This window comes from Solanum pennellii, chromosome 4 (genome assembly GCF_001406875.1).
Source record: "Solanum pennellii chromosome 4, SPENNV200".
Classification (NCBI taxonomy): domain Eukaryota; kingdom Viridiplantae; phylum Streptophyta; class Magnoliopsida; order Solanales; family Solanaceae; genus Solanum; species Solanum pennellii.
Genome location: NC_028640.1, coordinates 64,616,126 through 64,637,285, shown reverse-complemented (window position 1 = coordinate 64,637,285; position 21,160 = coordinate 64,616,126). Strand labels below are relative to the sequence as shown.

At 31.0% G+C, this 21,160-nt stretch overlaps 1 pseudogene; it reads left to right on the top strand.

The window, feature by feature from the left end:
* The first annotated feature begins 16,283 nt into the window (after positions 1 to 16,283).
* On the top strand, positions 16,284 to 18,512 carry LOC107016924 (annotated as a pseudogene).
* The last annotated feature ends 2,648 nt before the right edge of the window (positions 18,513 to 21,160 follow it).

The window sequence follows — 21,160 nt, the reverse complement described above, 5'->3', positions numbered from 1 at the left end:
TATAAGATACCTTAGGACATATATTTTAATTATCTTTTTAACGCCACCAAGTTTGCTATGTTTCGAGTTCGGATGAGTGAGATATGACCTTTTGAAGTTAGGCTATCAAGTTAAGGAAAGTTACACGAAAATAGTAAGGGGTATTTTGGTTTTTTTCTTACCCAATCAGATTCAATTCATTTTTAGTAATATTTTAAGGGTATAATCATTTTAGGTTTAGTTTTATAATCCTAATATACTCCTAGGATTTTAGTTGAGAGGTCAAGAAGAGAAAAGAGGAGAAAAGAGGAGAAAAGAGGTTAGAATCAAATATTCACCGAGATTCTTGCATCTTATTGCGGAATTTTGCCATAGGTTTATTTCCTAAGAAGTATGTAATATTCCATAGTGTTGTGTTAGTTTACCCCACACGCCAAACATGTTAGTTTCAACGTAATTTCATTCACAAAAAGTTGAAGGATTTAAGTTGTTGATTGGTGTTCTTGAGGTTCATTATAAATCTTGTCTTGTTGGGGTTTTGATGATTTCTTGAGATGAAAAAATGATTTTTTTGAGTGGATTAATATGTACTTAGGTTGGGTAATTGAATCGAAGGAAAATTTGGGAAAATAAATTGATTAAAGTGATTTAGGGTCAGAAAACGAGAGGTGAATTCGTCGAAACTTTGCCTAGGGAGAGGCTGGCGCGGCGCACCCCAGATGCGCCCAAAGGGATGCAGAAGCACGATTGCAGTGCGCCCATATGTAGTCTCTGAAGTTAGGGGCTGGCGCCCCGCGCGTGGAACGCGCCAGGGTCGCCTGCCCCCACTTCTTTTCCATCGGTTGTCCTGTTTGAGCTAATTTAAAGTGTATCTTCACTCCTTTTGATTCTAATTACTTTAAAATACTTACAAAAACTTAGAAATCATTCATACATGAATAATAACCTTCAATTAATAATTCAAATTCAAGATAACGTTAAGATTAAGTTTTGAGAGTTCTTCCAAACCTTTTGGGAGAGTTCCTATGAGTCCTTTTGAGGAGCCTTCTACAACTTCTAGTAACTTGTTTCAAGACTCAAGTAAGTCAGCATGAGAGTGAGGAGAATGTATTCATGAGGCAAAATATCACCTAGATCCTTCATATCATGAATCATAACTCTTGAATTCATAATTAACATTCAAGAGAGAGTCAGGAGTAAAGTTCAAGAAGGTATTTGATTTCCTTTGGGATCAAATATTGATTTGAAATAAGTTTTGAGGAAGTAAGTAAGAGAATGAAAAGATTTGTATACATGAGTTTCATGTAGTTACTTAACTCTTCGAGTCGAGTCGTTCATGCCCATACGTTCTGCATGGACTCTCTAAATTGAGTATCATTGAGAGGAGTAGTATCTTCAAGTTCTAAGTCTAGAGTATTGAGTTCATAATCTTTTTTGAGATTATATATCTAATCATGGGAATGTTACATGTTACCCATAAAGCCCTTGAGTTGAGTAGTTCATGCCATAATTCCACAATTGAGATGAGAAGTATCTTTGAGTCCTTGAATTGAGTAGTTCATGCCCATATTCCCGCATGAACCCTCTGAGTGGAGAAATCTTGAAATGAGTAGTACCACTGAAGTTCTTGAGTTCCAAGCATTTTCCTATCTATGGATATTGAAAACATTGCATTGAGTATTCACGTCCATAATTCGGCGTAAACCTTATTTTAAGAAATCTTTTACAAATGTTTCAACTTTGTTTAAAGAATTGAGTTTCGAGTTGAGTAAGGAGTAAACAGTAAGAGATTAGTTCTTTTTTCTTTAAAATGATATATGAGAACTAAGTATTCTCAAGAGTAAATTTTTTAACATCTAAGATGAGAGGAAACTGAGATTTCCAAAAGAGTTTTAAACAAGAAAGGAAACTGAGTTTTCCAAATGAGCATTTGGGGCTAGTTTTCAGTAGAGAGGAAACTGAGATTTCTAAGATAGCTTTTGAGCATTAATCTCAAATCACAAAAGAAGTTTTTTTAAAACATATGAGCTAAGTATATTTTTGGGAGTAGTATTGAGCATCGATATGGGGATGCGAGTTCATAGTAACAAAAATCTCTATAAACCATGTAACTATCATGGATAAAAAAGGTCATACTTTTTAGATGAACCCTGTTCACAATAGACTACTGGATCCACTTAGTAGTTTAGATCCTATACTCTGGCAAGGTGTAGAATGACCGGGCAACGTGGGCCTAATAATGATGTACCATCACTATAGCTATTAAGTGATGGTTGTTGGTTAGAGAAACTCCCACAACAGTAATTGCATGGTTCCTCAAGTGATTCTGCTTAGTGTGAGTGGGGGTATGAGACTTCATTCATGCATTGCAGAGGTAGACTTTGAGAAGGAGCATGATATTTTTTATGATATTATGATTATGAGTTGACTACATTGAACTTGTTTTAAAATGCTTTATAATAAATGAGCTTAGTTAAGTATTCATGAGTTGAGTATCCAGAGTTGAGTATTATATCTTAGAAGTTGAGTATCTAATATTTGAAGTTGAGTATCTAATCTCTGAGTTGAGTAAGTTAGTAGTTTTGAATATCTTTGAGTAATCCTTGAGTTGAGTAATTTTAAAAAGAGGTAAGTATGTTTTCATTTTTATCAAGTTCAAGCTTATGTTATGCTTTAGAATTCCCCTTACATGCTTGTACATTCCATGTACTGAGCCATTTGACCTACATCTTCTCATGATGCAGATCCAATCATTAAGGATTTTAATCGGAGCTTCGTTGATGTCAGATAGAGTTCGAGTTAACTATGGTGAGTCTTTCTTTCGGAGGATTACATTTACTTTCAGTTGTTAGGAGGTCGTTTAGAGGCTTCATAGATAGACAGTAAAGTTTAGAAGTCTTCATTTATTTTGTTAAATGTTTTAAATACTAAAGTTGCCTTTTATGGCGAGTTGCATATGTTTTATAGTATAGAGTTTTCTTTGGATTTAAGTTTTATGAAATTTTATTTCATTTTTAAGCTTTTGTATTCTTAAGTTAGTCTTTCGCTTGTAGTCAGCCAGAATGAGGGTTCGCTTGTGGATTATTAATAGTTCTTGAGTGCCGGCCACGTCCAGGTTGTAGACTCGGGTCGTGACAATATCACTGTATACGATCTAGATATCACTCTATATCAATTATATATCAAATTTCCAGATTTAAAAAAAAGTTATATTGAATTTCTTTTCTCCCTTTTCACTCGCCGATCAATTCCAACAGCCCCTAAGATCTCTCTTCGGCCCTACTAAGTCTAGATAATATTCTTCATAATCTTTTATATATATTTACGCCTTTCATGAGTGTGTGTAGTAGTTTTTAGTAACAACAACATTTTTTCAGTGTTAGTTTTTCTACTTATTCCATGAATGGTCAAAATTCAAGATATTTTTTTGCTCTGATACCATTAAAAAAATAAAAAATAAACTCTAAACTCGGACTACAAGAAATATATCTCTATTTACTATGATTAAACTTAACATAAAATAAGTTAATACAATGTTTTTAAAATCTCAATGAAATTCTTGTCACTTAGATTTTTTCTCCAAAAAGTACAAGAATAGATAAATGAAATTTGCACTTTTAATATTAGTTGACTTAAGCTTATAATTCAAAAGCGGAATAGATCAATCCTCTAAACTTGATGAAATTTATTTAGTGCATACCTAAGCTTTATGTTGATTTATTTATCCTCATTAACTTCACAATTTAATAATCACACTTTCCCTGGATGCTGGCAACCTTAAAAGTGTGATACATACGCTAGTAAATTTTATTGTCCATATGACATTTTTTAGAATAATTTTTAATTTTTTTAGGTCTTACAAATTATTTAAATTATCCTTTTCTGGCCAATATGAAAAAATAAATTGGAATTAAACATTTTACTTCTATTTTTTTCTGAAAATAATTATAGATAATCAAATTTGTTTTACTATACACCTTTTTTATTAAAAAAAACAATCAATGCATCTAATGCAAAATTATATAGAAAAAAAGTTTTCAAACAATTTGACCCGAAAATAATGATAATGCATAGTTAAAAACTTAAAATTACTCACTGCAAAAATAAGTATTTATATTTTTCTTTTTTTTAATATAAATATTACATCATTTTGACTTCATTACTTTAGTTAAATCATTTTTTATTTGGATTAGATTAATAGAGTTATAGTTTAATTTTTTTTATTTATTAAAAGGTACCCATTGAAGTAATTCTTCTTTTTGTGAAATTGGGATAAAATGCACGATGCATATTAAAAAAAGAGGAATATAATTGGCATAAATAAATTATTATATTGATTATGTGGCAATTAATAGTTGAAAAATATTATACTTAAAGTCAAATTTCAATTTTCTTTCCTTCCACGTACTTAAAACTGAGTCAATTTACGTTCTTTATCATATTAGCATCTAGAAGAGTTGAGACTTTCAAATTACCATGTTCAAGGAGATAACTATACTAACATATAGGGTTTAAGTGTGCATTAAATAAAACTTGTTAAGTTCGAAGTCATTTTGATCTATTTAGCGCATATTTTGAGATTTACTTTGTTCAACTCATTTTGTATATATTTGAAGATATTTGGATTTTTTTGTTCTTCTTAATTTGCAATTATGATTTTCATCTTTTGATGCTTAAAAACTAACTGATAGTGATATCCGTATTTATCATCACAAATTCAAACATTGATAGGTCAATTGTGTAAAAAATTTAAACTCAGTTGTGGAGTTTTTTATAGCTTAAAAATATAAAAGGAGTGTTTTGTGATGTTCCAATCTAAATTGTAGTAAGAGACAACCTCACTAAACCCCCCCCCCCCCGCGCCCCCTATAGAAGAACTAATTGTCAATACAAACTCAACTAAATCATTTAAAGATAACAATCTCATAAATAAAGGAAACCGTCATAAGAATTAACAGTAAATATGCAAAAATAATTTTAGTAAAATCTAAAAGTCGTGTACATAAACAATTAAACATCTTACATAGTCTAGAATATGGGGTTGCAACACCAAAAAACGATATCTAAATCCCGACAATGGACTTTAGGGATAGAGATGAAATCATGGCAGCCCGAATAAAACAACTCAACCTTAAATGTAGAAAGTGTGAGACTCACAACTGAGATCGGTCAGCAACCGCTGAAATATACTTTGTACTCAATAAAAGAACAGAAAATATAGTATCAATACACAAAATCAACACTGTATAGGATCATCAACGAGCTCCAAATATATGAAGTGCGAACAAGTAACTTAAACTTAGTTAAACAAGAAGACATACACATATAGTCCAATAAGTCTTAGCAACAACAAAAAATAAGTCCAACATTATTACAATCAAATAGCCCAATTCATTCTCCAACAAAAAGACAAACAATTAACATATACCAGACGTGATATTCGAACCAATCAATATATAACCTGTACCAGGTATGATACGAAAACTAGCCAATAGAAAATCTGTACTAGACATGATATCCGAACCAACTGATAAATACATCATACTAGGCGCAGTACTCAACCGGCAATTTGTACAAGATGTGGTACCCGAAACAATAAAGAGTCGAAAATATCACCCAATCACAAACACAATAAATACAACCTCACTCTAGATCACTTTCATTTTTCTTCCATTGTAACTTTAGGTTGTAATCTTTTGCTTCACCATAATCCTTTTTGTTATTATTAATTTTACAAGTAATTACGTTATATGATTATGCTCATATATTATGTAGTTTGTCTTTCCTTTACCATATTATTTAAACTGTGTTTTCGTGTACAATACCAACATAATTTAGACTTTTAATATCAAAGACAAAATTTGTTAATTATTGTAAAGAAAGCTCAGAATATAAGAAGAAAAAGACAAGAAGTATAAGATAGAGGAGAGAGTTTTTCTTATTCAAGTGTATCATACAATGGTGAATGATATCTCTATTTATAGTGTTGAGATATCATAGTCAAAGGTCACCTTGAAATTATACATAGTTATCATCAAGGTTCATATCACCTTGAAATCTTATCACATTGGAAACACTAATACATGAATCCAATTAATTGTTGGATAACTCTAATGGATCATCCACATATACAATGGATTTACAACACTCCCCCTTGGATATCCATAGATTATGTGCCTCGTTAAAACCTTACTAGGAAAAACCCAGTGGGAAAAAGCCTAGTGAAGGAAAAAGAGTACACACATCTCATAATACGCTTTGAATGTTGCCTCGTTAAAAACCTTACCAGGAAAACCCAACTTGGGACAAAACCATAGTTAAGGAAAAGAGTACAACGCGTATTTCGCTCCCCCTGATGAAAACTTTACATGATATCTCGGAGACGGCGTATTCCAATCTTGTATCTCAACTTCTCAAACGTTGATGTTGGCAATGCCTTAGTGAATAAATCAGCAAGATTATCACTTGAACGAATTTGTTGAACTTCTATCTCACCATTTTGTTGAAGATCATGCGTGAAAAAGAACTTTGGTGAGATATGCTTTGTCCGGTCTCCTTTGATGTATCCTCCTTTCAATTGAGCTATACATGCAGCATTATATTCGTACATTGTGGTTGGTATATTCTTTTTCAAAGAAAAACCACACGTTTCCTGAATATGATGGATCATTGATCTCAACCAGACGCACTCTCGACTTGCTTCATGGATGGCTATTATTTCTGCATGATTTGAAGAAATGGCTACCAACGTTTGCTTCATTGATCGCCAAGATATTGTCGTGTCTCCACATGTAAACAAATAGCCTGTTTGTGATCGAGCTTTATGCGGATCAGATAAATACCCTGCATCTGCGTAACCAATCAGTTCTGACTTGGATTCATTGGAATAGAATAAACCCATGTCCATGGTCCCCCGAAGATATCGAAGTATGTGTTTAACACCATTCCAATGTCTTTTTGTTGGGGAGGAACTGAATCTTTCCAGGAGATTTCCTGCAAAACAAATATCTGGTCGAGTATTGTTAGCAAGGTACATTAGTGCCCCAATCGCACTAAGGTAAGGAGTTTCATCACCAAGAAGCTCTTCATCATTCTCTTGAGGTCGAAATGGATCTGTATTGATGTCAAGCGATCTTACCACCATTGGAGTACTCAATGGATGTGAGTTATCCATGTAAAAACGCTTTAGTATTTTTTCTGTGTACGTTGATTGATGAACAAGTATTCCATTTGACAAATTCTCAATCTGTAGGCCAAGACAAAATTTTGTCTTGCCGAGATCTTTCATTTCAAATTCTTTTTTCAGACACTCAACAGCTTCTAACAGCTCTTTACGAGTGCCAATGATGTTCAAATCATTAACATACACAACTATTATTACAAATTCAGACCCCGACCGTTTAATGAAAATGAAGGGACAAATCGGGTCATTTTTGTACCCTTTATTTAACAAATATTCATTCAGACGATTGTACCACATCCTTCCTGATTGTTTCAATCCATACAGAGATTTCTGAAGCTTTATTAACAAGTTTCTCTTGAATCTTTGTATGCTTCAGGCACTTTGAATGCTTCAGGAATTTTCATGAAAATGTTGTGGTCCATATAGATAGGCCGTGACAACGTCCATTAGACGCATTTCAAGTTTTTCATGAACTGCCAGATTTATAAGATATCTGAAGGTGATTGCATCTACCACTGGAGAATATGCCTCCATATAATCAATGCCAGGTCTTTGAGAAAAACCTTGAGCAACGAGTCGGGCCTTATATCTCATGACTTCACCTTTCTCATTTCTTTTTCGTACAAAAACCCATTTGTACCCCACTGGCTTGATACCTTCAGGTGTTTAAATTATCGGTCCGAAAACTTAACGTTTTTCTAGTGAAGTCAATTCAGCTTGAATTGCATCCTTCCATTTTGGCCTATCATTTCTCTGTCTACATTCGTGAACAGATTTTGGCTCAAAATCTTCATCTTGTTGCATTATTTCAATAGCAACATTATAGGCAAATATGTTGTCAATCACAACATTATTTCGGTTCCACAACTTTCTTGTCGTTACATAATTCATTGAAATTTCATTGTTTTCAGAAGTTCGAACTTCCTCATGATTATGTGTTATGACTTGGGTCTCATCTTGAGAAATTTCTTTCAACCCATGATCATCTTGATCATTTATTCCTTTTCTCTTTCGAGGATTTTTATCCTTGGTACCAATTGGTCTACCACACTTCAAATGTGGTCTAGACTCATTTGCCTTAACAATTTGTTCCGTCGGGATATCAACTCGAACTGGAGCATTAACAGCTGGAATATGCGATTTAGTAATCCTTGGAAGATTAGTAAATGCATCTGGTAGTTGATTTGCAATGTTCTGCAAATAAATTATTCTTTGAACTTCTTGCTCACATTGGTTTGTTCGAGGATCCAGGTGAGATAGCAATGATGAATTCCAATCTATCTCTTTTCCCAACGACTTATGTTCTCCCCCTAATGTTGGGTATACTGATTCATCAAAATGACAATCAGCAAATCTTGCCTTAAATAAATCTCCAGTCATAGGCTCCAAATATTTTATAATTGAAGGAGATTCATACCCAACATATATCCCCAACCTTCTTTTGGGCCCTTCTTTGTGCGTTGTGGTGGAGCAATTGGGACATACACCGCACATCAATAAATTCTAAGATGGGAAATGTTTGGCTGTTGACCAAAAGTCAATTGTAATGGGGAGAATTCATGCTAATTGGCCGGCCTTATGCGCACAAGTGCTGCTGCATGCAGAATAACATGCCCCCATATAGACACAGATAACTTTGTTCTCATTAGTAATGGTCTAGCTATCAATTGCAGACATTTAATCAATGATTCTGCTAGACCATTTTGAGTGTGAACATGCGCAACTGGATGTTCAACTGTTATACCAGTAGACATACAATAGTCATTAAATGCCTGAGATGTAAACTCACCAGCATTATCTAGACGGATTGTCTTTATTGTATAGTCTGGAAATTGTGCTTTCAATCTTATTATTTGAGCCAGCAATCTCGCAAAAGCCATGTTGCGAGTTGATAATAAACACACATGTGACCATCTTGTAGAAGCATCTATCAAGACCATATAATATTTAAAGGGTCCACATGCAGGTTGAATTGGTCCACATATATCACATTGTATATGTTCCAGAAACGCAGGGGATTCAATTCCAACCTTAACTGTTGATGGTTTAATGATCAACTTTCCTTGAGAACAAGCAGCACAAGAGAATTCCTTTGATTGAAGGATATTTGGGCTTTTTAAAGTGTGCCCATGTGAATTCTCAATGATTTTGCGCATCATATTAAATTCGGGATGGCCCAACCGGTCATACCAAATGATAAAATCATTAAAATTAGTAAACCTTTTATTTACTACGGCATGTGATTCAACTGTACTTATACTTGTATAGTATAACCCAGAAGAAAATGCAGGTAATTTTTCATGCACAATTTTCTTCTCTACATTAATTGTAGTAATGTAAAGGTATTCAACCTTTCCTTCATTAGCCGTCTCAACATGATAGCCATTTTGGCGAATAACTTTGAAACTTAATAAGTTTCTTTGAGACTTACTACAATATAATGCATTATCAATGCTTAATATTGTCCCTCCAGGTAGTAATAAGGTCGCTCTTCCAGAGCCCTCAGTTACTTTTGTACTACCTGATATTGTGTTGACATTTGCCATTTTCGTAACCAAATTAGAAAAGTATTTCTTTTCTTTTAATATTGTATGCGTTGTAGCACTATCAAGAAGGCATACATCTCTATTACTCATCTTGAATCCATCTGACAACTGGGGATTTCTTTGCAAGTAGCAACTTCGTGCTGATAACGTATTGTAAAGAAAGCTCAGAATATAAGAAGAAAAAGACAAGAAGTATAAGATAGAGGAGAGAGTTTTTCTTATTCAAGTGTATCATACAATGGTGAATGATATCTCTATTTATAGTGTTGAGATATCATAGTCAAAGGTCACCTTGGAATTATACATAGTTATCATCAAGGTTCATATCACCTTGAAATCTTATCACATTGGAAACACTAATACATGAATCCAATTAGTTGTTGGATAACTCTAATGGATCATCCACATATACAATGAATTTACAACATTAATTAATTATTAGGGCGATTTGAGTTATGATGTTCCTTTTTAAAGTATATTTTTTATCTTTCAAATTCTTCATTAATTTTACAAGAAAATTATACTAATTTTTTGGTGTGTATATGTAATTATTTATTATTATAAATATACGGGCATAATGCATGTATTTAATTAATTTTCCAAATATAAATTCTTTATGATAATTTAACGTTTAATAATATAGTCACACGACCATGTTTGGGTGATGTTGACCAACTTTTTATTTATTCCATATTTAACACAAATAACTTTCTGTTTTATTAATTGTTAATGTAAGTGTAAGTTATAATGTTTCTTTTTAAGTACATTTTTATCTTTNATATATATATAAATCCTAGGCATGCCTATGTGGCGCCACCACAAGCAAGGATTCTCTTTAAATTTTTTTATTTTCAGAACTAGCCTTCTTCTTTCATAAAAAATTATAACTTTTATGAAAAGTTGTGACTTTTATGAAAAGTTAAAACTTTTATGAAAAATTATAACTTTCTTCATGAAAAGTTGTAAAATTTATGAAAAGTTGCAACTTTTATGAAGAGTTGTTACTTTTATGAAGAATTGCGACTTTTACGAAATGTTGTGCCCTTTCCGAAGGGTTGTAACTCTTTCAAAGAGTTGTATCCTTCTGGATAAGAGACAATAATCATTTTCTACAGTATCTTTTTTTGTCTACAAATAGAGGACTAGACTGTGCAGTCAGTGGGGTCGATTTTTTTTCATTCTGTTTCAGTCTAATTTTGCATATCCTGGTATGTCTTTTTACAATCATTAGTTTATGCTTATTTTATTAATTGTCATTTTGAGTATATGCTTTAAACATTGTTGTTCATGTTTGTACAAAGTTATTGTTAGAAGTATTTGATAGTACAAATTAAATAACAAATGTCAATTGAGTATTCAAGCAAGTTTTTTCTACTGAAATTGTTGAAGGTACATTAAAAAAAAACCATTCAAATCTCAAATTTCTTCATCAAGAACGTTATTTCTTCACATATAAGGATGCAATTTCGTGTTCTTCAGAAAATCCTCTGAGAGTTGATAGCTTTCCATGCTCATATTTTTTGGTTTTTATGTTGTTATCTGTTTTTACGAAATGTTATCAATGAATATTATGAGTACTTTAAGGATTAAAAGTTGATTGAAGTGTTAGTCATTTTTTGAGGTATCTTATATCAAAACATAGGAACTTTTCTGGTTATAATGAGTTGCTATCATAAGTGAATATTCCATAGTTTACTCCCTTTAATGTATCTTTTTCCTCGATGTTTTGTTGTCTCCTTACAATTGTATTGATTTTTTTATTTGGTATGTATATTATCTGATTATGATAAAGATTTTCATCCTTTTTAATGTTTTCTCTTTTTTCTTTTCATTCGGCTCTTCTAAATAATTTTGTTGTAAGTTGTGATTATTTTCATCAAGCTTAATTTGATGAATATGAAACAAAACCTACTCTAAATAAAGGTAATATCTTAAAGATATGTCTATTAACATATATTTGTTATCCTTCATGTTCCCTGAGCATTTGAATTATCTAGGTTAGAGTCTTTTTTATTTTTTAAATGTTCGAGAATATTTCTTTAAAATGAGTCTAATATCAAACACGTTTATCGATTTGTACTTTCATAATGCAACAACCACACGTAAATATTCTTGCAAAAGTCATAAATTTTCATTGATGAAGAATTCGGAAGGGCCTTCCGCAGTTTAATGATGAATGAATTTCTATAAGAGTCAACAATATAATTTTGTTGTTGTTACAAATTTATTTTTCTCCTTCTAAATGTCGTTAGAGTAAAAATTAATAATGACGTAAAGTGGTGAACATTTGACCTCACACAAGTAGATCGTCTCTAAAAAAATTATTTATGTTGTTGCAGTGTAAATTTTTAACAGTCTTAATTTATTTATAACTCATATTTATCATCAAAATATTTCACATAAATCTATTTACACAAGGAGTTATTCTAACCATAAAATTATAAGATTCTATATTTTTCATATTAAAAAAATATAAAAAATTATGTTTAGTCGCTACATTAAAACATCAATCAATTTTAACAAGACAATTATATCATATAACATATAATATGATAAATTATGTAACATATAAAAACAATTAGATACCAAGATATTTTATAATCAATATTTATATATTTACAATTTTTAAAATATGTGCCAATATCAAATCATTTAATTTCTTTAGAAATGTTCTAAAAACTACAATAATTTACATTTTTTTTCCTTATAAAAGTAATTATATGAAAGATTGTTCAAAAGAATATAAAAATAACATATGCCTGCATGAAACACAGGTAAATTNTATATATATATATATATATATATATATATGGAATTGGTCTCTTGATTTTAGCTAACACTAATAAATGAAGATTAATAGTTTTTTTTTTTGGTTAATCTCTCATTTTTTTTCGCCATGCTCCTTGACCAAATTTTTTAAAAATATTTTTCTCTTGCTGTTTATCAATAAATATAGAAGACAAAAAAAAAAGGAATATAACATTCTTATAATAAGCTAGGTACTAAAAGTCACACAAGATAACATAGTAACATCATCATATTTGGATATATATATATATATATATATATTAATTATTATTATTATTATTATTATTATTATTATTATTATTAATCCAATACACATGCAAAATACATACACTTAACTCATATTGTCCAAATGTCAAATTGGTTATGATAATTCACACGACCATATTTGAATGAGGTTGAACAACTTTTTATTTATTTTAACATTTGACTCAAATAGCGTTTTGACCTTATAAATTAGCTACTTTTTTTTTTTATTATTATTAATTAATTAATTAATTAATGCAATCACACGTGCAGAGGACAAACAGTTGACTAATATTGTCCAAAAGTCAACAATTAATAACACATGCACACGACCATGTTTGGATGAGGTTGACCAACTTTTTATTTATTTCATATTGACCCAAATAGCTTTTTTGACCTTATAAATTAGCTACTTTGGAGCCTGCTCTTTCAATCGTTGTATTGTTCCCTTTGAGGTAAAGAAGAGACTCCTTTTAAAGATGGGCAGAAAAATTGAGATAAAGAAAATAGAAGAGACAACGAAACGTCAAGTTACATTTTCTAAGCGACGTAGTAGTTTATTAAAAAAAGCTGAGGAGATTGCGTTTTGTTGTGACGTGGACGTGTTGTTTGTCGCGTTCTCGCCTTCTGGTCGGCTCAATAAATTCTGTAGCCCACAAAGGTATTGTATATATGATTTCTACAAAAAATCTGAATTCTCCATTTTGCCGTGCTAGTTATTAATCTATAAAACTATTATCTTGATTAACTTTTTTTTTTAAAACTAAATTTACAATTTTTGTAGAGTCGAAGATATGCTTCAGCGATACCTTATGCTTCCGGTTGAGCGGAGATTCACGTACACGAATATTTTCTTTATTTTCTTGATATTTTTTAGCTATTAGTAACTTATATAGTGTAGCACTAACTTATGAGTTTTTTTTTCTTTTGTTGGGGCTAGTCACATGACCGATGTTAAGGTACTTTACTCTTTTATATATTTATTATCTATATGTATTTGTAGGACTTTTCTATTTTCTAAAATTATGTCTTGTTTCTATTAATGTGGATTAGTCCGTCTAATCTTTATATGATGATGAAATTTGCTAAAGTTTGAAACGAAAATTAGTACTCGTTCTTACCCATTTCAATTTGTTTCTTTTTTCTTTTACATTTTAATAAGAATGTGTCAAGTTAGGGCTTTTGTGTAACCCGAGAAACTCATAAATTTATTTATTCACCGATGTGGGACACTTCATTCCTTCATTACCTCTTTACACCAGATCTCATACCCAGACCTAGACATTTTTATGTGGGATTCCATGGTAACACCCTATTAAGTCCAGATTTGGATATTCTTTATTCAAACACTGTCCGATCCGGAGTGTGATGTTTATGGACGGGGGTGGTGGTGGTGGTGTATTTCCACCCCCACAACTGTTCCATTTCCTGAGGCCTACATCAAGTTTGACTCTTATACCATGTTTAGTTAAATTTTAGGCAAAACTAATTATACCTTCAGAAGTTTAGTTATTCACCAATGTGGGACATTTAACGATCTTTGATCAAAACTTTTTTTTCTTTTTCGATAACTTTTTAATTCCAACTTTTCACATAACACATGTTTATTTTGACACATTCTATCTCTCTTTAGTTTAAGATCGTAAGATACAAAAGTGATATTAGTTTATTAAATTACATCAAGATGAAATCAGATAAACAAATTGAAATTGAGCGTGTATTAATTAAAAGATTCTTAAAATGACATTCTCAAAATTAACGAAAACTAAGTGATTTTTGACTTGTTTTAATTCATTCAACAAAACAAGCTTGACTTATTAAAAAAGTGTATAATTGAGAGAGTTGTAATAATTTTTTTTTAAAAATTATTGATATCTGTTTGACCCATTTTAAATTAGTTTTAATACATTTTTTTTGGTATATTAATGAAGGAAAAGGTGGAAAAATTGAGACAATTGAATCACATCAGAGGAGATGTTAGCAAGCTGCACCTTCTTGACAAACAGTTTGGATCTCCTCTCTTTCTCACTTTTTCCTTTGTTTACTTTATTGTCTTTAATTATATTGTGTTACGATATTATTTATAAAAAATGTAAAATTAAAAAGTATGTGTTTAAGAAGATTCACGAACGACGAAATGGAATAAAAAGAGAATTAGAAGCTTTATTTTAAAAGAATACTTTGAAAATTAGCAAAGATATTACGGATAAATGATTAAAATCTTCAACTAAATTAAAGGTGCAAATAAAATGAAAATCTTTAAATTGATAGGAGTGACAATTTCATACAGTAGATAAATTAATTTAACTAACTTATAAACTTGAATTATCATATGCATATTGTTGTTATTATTATTATTATTATTATTAATACTGTCTATATCAGACCAAAGAGATCTAAGATTCGGCCAAAGCATAATTAACAAAATCTATTTTGACCAAGGAAAAATATAGACAGGCATGTGTATAAGTTTGACACAATCACCATCACCATCACCAACAAACTCGATATAATCTTATTAATAAGATCTAAGGAGAGTAAGATATACTCAACCTTGTTTCCATCTTTATGGAGTGAAGAAATTATTTTTGATTGACCATCAGACATCAACAACCCTGCTGCATTATTTAGACTTGAGACTAATAATATGAACAAACTCAAATATGTCGAGTTATATAAACGTTACAATATTTTGATTTATTGAATGTTAGATACAACCTAGACCTAGTACTTCATACTTGATTTCTTTTGTATTAAGTGAAATTCAGGACTTTCTCACTAATTATTAAACTTTATCATGATGGCTGTCTTTGGATGTTTCAACCTATCGCCGGTGTCTTAATTTCTACAGAATTGAGGTGAGCAAAACTTAATTTGATGTCTCTATTATGAGTTGTTTTTTCTCTTTTCAATCTACCCTTGCTATTCTATTAGTAGTGTGTTAATTAGGTGTGACTTGAAATAGAAATTAAGAATTGTCTAAATAAGTGTTAATATATCATTCTAGAGCCAATGACAAAAGTTGATAAAGTTATTTTAATTTGAAATTTTTTGATATAGAATTTGGAGCTACAAATCAAGAAGAGCACATTGGAGCTACAAATTGTGGATGCTAACATAAGGTCATTTAATTTAGTATTACAAGTGTTTTTCTTAATTATAGTCTCATGGTTTAATATATTGACATCCCCTTTATTTTTCATTTAGACATTTATATTATAGAGTATTTCACTGGTCTAAATGTAATACACTACTAAGTTAAAGTGGTTGTCGATATATTCTGTCTAACAATATGATTATGCAGGGATTACGAAACAGGAGCAGAACAAGAGCCTTCTCTTCACCAACTACGTTGGTGTGAGAGTAACTTGAAACTCTCTCTTCAAAAAATCATGGCTAGAAAAGTTTGTTCTTCCACCATTTAATTTTCCTTGATTTGTCATTTGACGAATAATATGAAATCACAATTTTCAAGAAAATACTTATTTTTCTTAGAAATAATGTAAAATCACAACTAATGTCAAATGAATTTTGATTAGATGGAATTGGAGAAACAAGGAAATATGGATGTTCACTCTGTTGCACAACAAATGGCTCCTCACCAGTTTGATACTAATAATTGGATTAGTCCATTCAGGTTATTAACTTTTTTCACATAATTGAAAAATTCCCTCTCCTTTCTCCTTAATTTTGCTTTAATTATTTCATTATTGTTGCAGTTCAACTATTCAAAATCAAGATTGGATGGACAAAGGAAAGAGAGTAGCAAACAGTTCTAGCAATTATACATATACCCCTTCCTTCGCTGGTTCTTCACATTTAGGGAATATGTCATTTTCTCGAAATCCATCACCTTTTACCCCATTGCAGGTAACACTTTTTAGGATCTTCTAAAAAATTGAGATATTTTCTTTTCAAATATTTGATATGATTTATTTTATTTGTACAATAGTGCCAGCAAAAAAACATGATGGTAGATGTTCATGCGAATTTATTACAACTATTTGGACAATCACAAGTATATTAATATTTTTGAAATACTATTTCCTATTAAGATCTCCTTGAAGATATGAGATTTTTATTTTTTATTTTTTTGATATATTATTTTATATGCGAAACAGAGTCAACAACAAAACATGATGGTAGATGTCCATCGAAATCCAACACAAACATTTGGACAACCACAAGTACATTAATATTCTTGATTGTTAAGATTTCCTTAAATAGACTATATTTTTTTTTGAATTTTATATAATAATTTTGACCCTAACAATAGAGTCAGCAACAAAACATGGAAGTAGATATCCTACAGAATCCAACACAAGTATTGGGACAAGCACAGGTACACTAATATTCCTGAAACACTATTCCTTGTTAAAATCTCCTTAAAGAGATGGAACTTTTTTTTGAATTTTGATATTATTTTTATTTGTAAAATAGAGCCAACAACAAAACATGGTGGTAGGTGTCCAGAAGAATCCAACACAAACATTTGGTCAATCACAAGTAAATTGATATTCTTGAAATATAATTTTTTATTAAGATCTCCTTAAGAAGATGAATATTTTCTTAAATGTTGATGCTATTATTTTTATCCGCTCAATAGAGCCATCAACAAGACATGGTAGTGGATGTCCAACAGAATTCAACACAAACATTTGGACAATTACAGGTAAATTAATATTTTTGAAATAATATTCTTTGTTAATATCTTCTTAAAGAGATGTGATTTTTTTTTTTAAAAATTGATATTATTGTTTTTATCTGCGAAATAGAGCCAACAACAAAACATGATGGTTTATGTCCAACAGAATTCAACACAAGCACTTGGACAATCACAAGTAAATTAATATTCTTGAAATATTATTTATTATTAAGGTCTTCTTAAAGAGGTGAGATATTTTTTTTAAAATTTTGATATAATTATTTTTATCTGCACAATAGAACCAACAACAGAACATGCTAGTAGATCTCCAGCAGAAATCAACAGAAACATTTGGATTGTCAGAGGTACATTAATATTCTTGAGATGTTATTCATAAAAAAAATCTTATCCCTTCACTGCCCGCCCTTGTACTAAAGTAGTTAACTAATAATTTGCAGGAACAACTGACATTTGGTGAAAATAGTGACAACTCTCTCACAAAGTTCTGGCAGAATAATTGCGCTTCCACAAGGTTTCTTTCGATATTCATGCATTTAATTATTGTTTGCAAGATAAAAGAGACCGCATAAATAATAATAATATCATATACAATAAGTCAATGAAATACATTTAATAGTTATGTTGGTATTGTAGTTCTTTAACATTGTTTCTTTCAGGTATGACTCGAGTCCGCTCGTGAATATGGGTACACAATTGAACACTCCCTCCCAATTAGGGTTGGAGTATGACCATTCAAATTGGAATATCAACTTGGACAATAACAACAACATCAATCACATCATTCAATCGAATGATCAATTTTCAATTCAAAGTGATGCAATAGCTTCTAATGTTAATGAGCTTAACTTTCCCATGGAGGTTAGTTCAAAACTATATTCTTATTATTATTGATCAATTAACATTTTTTTTTTATAAATTTATATTTGTGATATTATTTGCACAAAACTCACTTTAAATATTTTGTCACAATCATCAGGAGAATACCATGGGAAACAATGAATACTTTGCTGAAACAACACATGAGAATGATGCATGGGAATGGGATGATGTTTTCCTCAATGAAGCTTTCGGTGGAGATGACTTTTAAATTTAGATTGATCCATGAGTGACAAACAAACATTTTTTAAAAATCTAGTTTCTATATATTTGGTCCATTTTAAAGATTACAGACTTGATGTTTTAGCTTTGTTTTTACTTATAATTTCAATATGCAAGATATCATCTTTATATATGTAGGGTGACCTATGTATATTAAAGTGAATAACAATAAGTACCTATGAATGTTAGAAATAAATTGTGTTAGCAACATCATTTGTCTTAATACTTTTTATTATTAAGTTGTCCATTTATATTATATGAAGATGGTGCAAGAAGCTTGGAAACAAGTGGAGGGATCACCTCTATATTTTTTTCCTTTGATTTGGAAGAATAATTGTTGAAAGATATCTGGTATAATTCAGTTTTGAACTTGTTTAAAATGCTTCAGCTTTAATGAACAAATCATTGACTTCTTGCTGGGCGTTTACTTACTTCATTTTGCTTGGGTTATAAGTCGCCAGATATTCATACATGCATTTTTTTGGGATTAATTTAACCAAAAATTAAGATTTCATTTTTATATACTAATATAAATTTTAGTTAACTTGTACACTATGCTCATAATAATAACTTAAGCACTAGAATACTTTTATTTTATTATATCATATAAATTGTCTTGACTTAATAAGAAAACAAGTATGAGGATAAAGACTTATTAGATAAAAAATGATGGGTATGGAAGCTTCAACGCACAAAGTGAAATCATTAACATTGAATTTTTCGACCAATCCTTAAATCGACAGTCTCATAAAACCAATGAATAATTAACAGCTCTATCAGTATATACTGGCTACAAGCATAGACAAATGCACCATTTTATGGCCAAACAAGCATCATGCTTGCTAGAACTTGGTATAGGTTTACATGAGTGGTACAACAATATCAATGCAAACAAAATAGTGCAATAATCAAATATGAGGCCGATAATTCAACATCAACATCCAACAACAGACAATCAAAGTATATCGTCAAGTCAATCATCCCATTCGACCAATTGCCCACAATATGATCAAGTTATACAAATCAGCTAGATTCTCGTTATAACCCAAGTTATTTAACAAGGTCATGTCATCAATTTACAATACACAAATTCTCATATGAATCCCCTTCACCAATTCCCAGTATTCCAATCATACAATGACATACAGGTTTCAATAAACTCAACGAAAAGTCAAGAAGTTTACTTGCCTTAATTAATCAAAACAGTCACTCCCAAACTTGCACTTTTCCCTTTTGTTGAGTCTCCAATTCAACACAATCTATTCAAATAAGTAATCACCACATCAAAAATGATCTTTATCGACAATTAATTAACGATAATAGCTCAATTATCGCTAAATATGTATTTTTAGAGGCAATTAACTCTCTTTATATATATGTCTCTGAAGCATTTAGCGACGTTGGATATAAAGACACTTAATTAATACCGATAAAGACTTTAGCATTCTTTATTAATATATCTATTTATTGACTTTAAAAGTTATTTTTGTTATAGTGAATCACAATAAGATTTTTTTGGACTATTAGCACCCATATCAAGAGTTTTGGAAAATGAGGTCAAATTGACCCAAAACCCCAATTTCAAAAAATGAAGCTAAATCTGGAAATTTATATAAAATTGTGTTAGCCAAACCATTTGGAAACCAACTGTGAAAAAACCAAATAAAAAACAGAGTTTGAATCAATTCTTAAAATCACCAATTTAACAAAAGCCTTAAACCTTTTCAAAAACCTTCAAAGGTTGGACTCACCACTCAATCTTAATCACCAAAATCATGAATTAATCTATGGGTAAAAGAGTTGGGGAGATAGAAATCATTATCCAATTGATGAATGTTGACCAATCCCCTTGAAATCGCCAAAACCGAGCTCTCAATATTAAAAAATGATGAATCAGGTTGAAATCTTAATTTTGATAAAATGTTCTGTCTAGGTGAAAATTACTCTTCGCGATCGTGCTAACCAAGGCTTTGAGATCAATATGACTTAGAAGGTCAACTCATTTATTTTGATCATTGCAATCACGAGGTCCAGCCACACGATCGCGATGACAGGGAAAAAAAGCTACGTGATCGGCGATGGACACAAAACTAACCCTATGCGATTGCAAGAGAGGGTGCATGTCATGATCGCAAATAACAAATGATATCCACCAGAAAACACAAACCAACAATTCACATGAGGTACAAAATTCTCAAATGGATCTTTGGGATTCTTTTGGAACCCCGAGTACACAAACGAAATATGCTACACATCTAAACTCGAAGTTCTAGACTCAATGGAACCATCTAAAATATCAATGTCAACTCTACGTAATCTTTCACATACTAAGTTTTAACTAACATTCAAACTGTCCTTCATTCCAAAACTTAGAGAAATTTTTTGTCACCTTAATACTTCTATATACCATGAGCACATAACTTCTATTTACCATCACGTGTATATGTAATGCATCACAACGGTATGCGTAGTCCTATCAACATAGTGTTGAGTTAATTCGAACTATGTTAATTACGTCTAATGCAAAGATATAACAATAATACGTTTCAAAAGAGAAAACATATCCGTTCCAAAAGACAACAAGGGGTTTATGTAAAAGTGAAGTAATGACCTTTAATGCCATTAATCTTGACAATT